General features: G+C 42.2%; 1 protein-coding gene across 8 annotated transcripts in view; it reads right to left on the bottom strand.

Annotated features, from left to right (window-relative positions):
• Positions 1-4838, bottom strand: part of raraa (retinoic acid receptor, alpha a) — a 145908-nt gene that overhangs the window by 126518 nt on the left and 14552 nt on the right. For 5 of the 8 annotated variants that reach the window (XM_005721629.1, XM_005721633.1, XM_005721630.1 and 2 more), the window contains exon 2: positions 2111-2160. The exons of the other annotated variants lie outside the window; for them this stretch is intronic. The gene's annotated coding sequence lies outside the window, so the exon portion shown is untranslated. The remainder of the gene's footprint in view (positions 1-2110; positions 2161-4838) is intronic. 8 annotated transcript variants of the gene reach the window in all.

The following is a 4838-nucleotide window of genomic DNA, read 5'->3' as shown; positions in this document are numbered from 1 at the left end:
TACAAAAGATGGAAGTATGGATGGAAAGATGTAGGCTGAGATTGAGAGCAGAGGGTGAAAGTAAAAGAAATTTTTAAAACAACAACAAAAAACCCCAGGAAGCCATTTACGTTAGCCTGGATGGCCACGTGCTGGCATGTTTCACTAACTTTTGACTGTGCAGCCAGAAGCTGGCATCTGCATTTGTTTGAATGGGATTAACGCTGTGAAATTGCTCAAATTTGTCACTGTGGTTGGAGTATTGAGCATCACTTCTGCTATTTTGTCCTTGGTGAGGAAGTAACATGCCACGCAATGTCTTGCTAGTCAAACGCCTTACAGTAAATGAGCTTGGCAGCACAACACATTAACTGAGCCCGAAGTAGTTTAGCCGACGATTTAGATCGGTTATTCGATAGTGAAAAATTGGAACAGCAACATAATCGCACCAAAACTTATAGCCAGATTTACTACAATGACAGGAGGGAAATTACCATTAGAGCCACTGGAGTCAGCAGTTCACTCCATGAAGTTTCATCAACAAGAAAAAAAAGAAGATACAGAAAGTGTTATAGCCTGGCAGGTAAACACAGATCCAACTGTGTCCAGCCTCTGAGTGAGACTAAGAAGAACCATTACATGTTAATAACAGTGTATAGCTATGCACTTCAACTTCCCTTAAGTTTCCATGTATGGAGTAAAAAAAAAGAAAAAAGAAAAAAAGGGAACAACACTGTGAAAAATACAGGACTCCTCTAGACGGAGGGAGAGGCAGCGGGCTCGGCAGCCACCACCGACCTACCGCACAGAGTGTGAATCATTAAAGGCATGTGTTCCACATCAACTGCCGGGGCCTCTTCCCAACCCACTTATGAGACTGGATCTAAATTATGAAGGGAGGGAGGGCAGCAGAGGGGGAAGGGGAGGGGAGCTTCAGTATAGTTTTACATTGAGATGAAAACCCCAAACCTGCTAACTCAGAGATAAAGTCCAAAATGGCTGCAACTATCCTCTGCCAAGTCACAGAGTAATGGCTTAACTGTGTGATTTCCACAAAATGTGATGAAGTTAACATGATGAAGGCAATAAACAAAAAACTGAACAGCTTCAATTTGTACCTTTTTTGTGTCTACCTTACAAAAGCTAAAAACACAACACACGGACGTCTTCTGTGGGTGTGCGTCTGTCCACAAAGCATATCTCTGTTGTGTGGGTATGCCATGACGGAAGTGATCTGCAGAGAGAGTCTGCATTTTTCTGGGTATTGGCTGGCATACTGGTACACACAGCATTCAGTTTGCTTTTGCTCAGAGGCTGGTATGAGGGCAGGTGCATGTCTGAGAGGAAGAGATTACCTTTCTCCCAAGGCCAGGAAGAGCCGGTTTAAAAACAGGACAGAATGGGACAAGACGGGACAGGACAGAGGAGTAAAACAAGTCTGTACAAACAGGACAAAACCAGACTGAGGAGGACAAACTGCGATCTTTGATTGGCTGAAAGATCGCAGTATTGCTGTTTTCATCGTAGTTAAAATTCTTTCACTACGATGAAAAGAATTTGTCAAAACAGTATGAAATGACAGAAGGCACAAGAATAAACTAATAGCAGTATTCATTTAGCTGCCAGTCTAATACAAAGAACCAAAATGAATCTATATTCACACAGCAATGGTCTGTGCACTTCAAGCCAATATAGCGAATGATGAACGGCTGTTTGTGTTTGGTCTTTGTCACTTTAATATGACAGGGCAAATCTCCCCGCTGCCAACTCCAGCTCTGATGCAACAGTGCTCATCCTAATGCTAGCAGCACGCAGGGCACAAGACACAGCACCCCCTCCAAACAGACGCACAGTGTGTGTGTGAGTCTGTGCAAGGGTGTGTGAAAATGATTGGAAAGACTTTAAAAAGTCAGCTGTCCACAAGCTTGAACTTTACCCAGCCAGCGAAATGCAGACCATGTGTCATGGGAAAAACAAATGACAACAGAGTCGACCTCTCCACGACATTAATATGGCAAAGAGCAACGCTTATATAGAGACATGCGTGCGAAAAAAATTGGTACACACAAAGTGTTAAATGTGGAAAACCAAAATTACCCGGAGTCAAAAGCAGTGACAAATTCGGGCTTACCCCAAAAACGTCAATCTCGCCGTCCTTGAATCGATTGTGGCTCCTAAGCTCTGAGAGAGAGAGAAAAAAAAAAAAGCAGAGAGAGAGAGAGAGATTTGAAATCGAGAGCTTTGTGGTCCTTTATCCACGTGCTGCAGACTCAGTGACTCCCTGGCTTTCTGGCGCAGAGCTACTTTACTACATGAAAACTCTTACACACTTTTTCCCCCCTCTCGTTCTCCCTATGATCTCCCCACCCTTTTCCAATAAATTGTACTTTCTCACTTGCTGCATTTGTACCCCAGACATCATGTGAAAAGTGGAGTAAAACAGTGCTTTTGTGGTGTGTGAATTACCTAGGGCCTAGGCAGGCACAGTAGTGCTTATGGCCACAACTCAATTACAGCAATGTGAATCAGGTGGCGGCCTAGAAATCCCCTCAGACTGATGCACAAATAGGGACACAGAGGCGCCTTCATTGCCAAGACAGAGACAAATCTGAAGTGGCGTGTCATCTTTTCATAGTAGAGCAGCTTAGCCGATGCTGTGCAGATGAATGGCTGCTACAGACAACGATCTAATGACTCTGGTTTTCAGCAAGTGTATGAATGCTTCCATTTTGTTTATGCAAACTGCTCAAATATTACAAGTGTTTACTAACAGGTCTAGTTACAGATCTACATTGAAAGAGTCACATGGTACTTAGGCTATCTGATAAATGGCACCTTTGTGCTGGAGAAAGCATGGAAAACGCTTTGTGGTATTGTTTTCAAACCAAAAACAACTAGCTGGAAATTACAGAATGGCGGTTAGTAAATGTTAAAAGGCACTTTCGTGGATGCAACGTAAATGCCAAACTGCACAATCACAGTCAATCATATTTGAATAGAAAATTGGCTCACGTCAAAAGCAGTGAGCTTATCCTCTCTCTTTCTGAGGGGGGAGGGGGGTAGCAAATCCGGCTCCAATAAAATGTAGAACTGTGGACCAGGACAGGGTTTTCCAAAAGCAAGAGAAACCAATGACATTTAAAACTGTGGTCTGTTTGGGTATATTTCACTTCACTTGTCACAGTGAGAAAGCAAGTTCCTTACACTTAGTTAACAGCAAGCTGTGGCACAACAGAGCTTTTCTGACAGCCAGGCTAATAGTCGCTCTTTAGAAGGGTCAAGATACTGCTGGAGGAAAAAAAAATAAAGAAAACAGGGAAACACCATCCCTTGAGGAAGAAGTGGCCTTTTATTGGCAGCAAATGAATTTTGCAGTAATTTGTTATCACAAGCTACCAGGGACAGTGAAACAACAGAGCTTTAAATATAGCATTTTTAAAATTTATTTATTTATTTTTTTACACAAATAAAGATTTGGGGTTATTATAAAGAATGGCTTCATTTGCATACAACTCAATTACAAATGGCTCTCAGAGACACCTTAATTTGGGGTTAATCAGGAAGCAAATTTACAAACTAACATCAAATGCTTGTCTACAATTTCTATGGTCAAAGAAATATTGCTCACATCCTTTTACTACACGCTCACCTTCCTCCTGCATGTGCACATGTCAAAGATGTGGCAAAGTGAAAGGACTACGAGCGTTTCGAAGCCAGCTTCATTTTTAGATGTTTTTTCCTATGAACTTGTCTTTACCTTAGACTTTTTAGTTTTAACCAAATAATGATTTACCAGTGTAAAAAGCAGTTAGCGAGCACAAAGGTGACATAACACAACAGATAAAGGCTCAACACTTACACTATTGATTGCTATCTTGTTTGTAGGCTGATATGACTACGCAGATATCACCCAAGTGTGATAAATCTGTACATCCCTACATGCAATACTTACACTTTCCAGAACTACAGGATATGGACACATATATCAAAATATGTTATTCATTTTGAGGTGGATTGTGAATAACAAAAAAGTAGTTTCATTACCCATTCCACCCTCTACCCATCAGTTGGTTTGTGCAGAAGCTCCTTGTGCCATTTCCTGTTTTGTTTTGTTTTTTTAAACACACCCTTACTTCCTGTTTATGAATATGAATGGTATCTAAATCATGTGTTCCTACTGGTCCTGTAGAGGAAGAGCAGCATAATTTCTAGAAAGATGAAACAAGGACAGAGTTTGTGTATGTGTGTGTGTCTGTCTGAGCCTCCAGCCTGCACTGATGAGAGTGGAGTGGACAGGATGAGCCCAAGGTAATCGCATCTTTATCCTTGCTGATGGGTGAAAGCAAGTCGGTGTAGACGCTCACCTTAAACACAAAGAAGAACATGGTGTCGTCACTGTTGACGCGTGGTTTCAAACCAAAGCTGATATCGCCACACATAGGAGGTCTTGAGTGCTCAGGAGCTCACAAGGAGTCTAAAATAATAATTCAGTGGGATCACCCATCCTGAGTGTACAGCCCAGCATCTCAGCAACTGTAACTATGCTCAGGGTTGCTCAACCGTTCAAGCTTTAAAAAGGTTTGATGGGAAGCAGTCCAAGTCTCGAGTAAAATTATCATCGGCCCTTGGATGTTCACTTATTCACTGTGACAGCATCGCCCCTGCGTAGACTATCAGTACAAATAGAATCTCTGATTTTGAGTACGACCAGCAGTCTCCAAGCGTGTGCTTACTTGGGAATGACAGCCCTGCAGCGAGGGTCATGAGCTCACATTAAAACAGACACAATGTGTTGTTTTAACTTGCTTGGTCCTATAAAATTCCACCGGCTGGCTGCCTATGCACGCACACACACACAC

The sequence above is a fragment of the Pundamilia nyererei genome, unplaced genomic scaffold (genome assembly GCF_000239375.1).
Source record: "Pundamilia nyererei isolate P.nyererei 1_Seehausen unplaced genomic scaffold, PunNye1.0 scaffold00005, whole genome shotgun sequence".
Lineage (NCBI taxonomy): Eukaryota > Metazoa > Chordata > Actinopteri > Cichliformes > Cichlidae > Pundamilia > Pundamilia nyererei.
The sequence above is the reverse complement of the archived record's forward strand: the minus strand, read 5'-3'. Positions and strand labels throughout refer to the sequence as shown.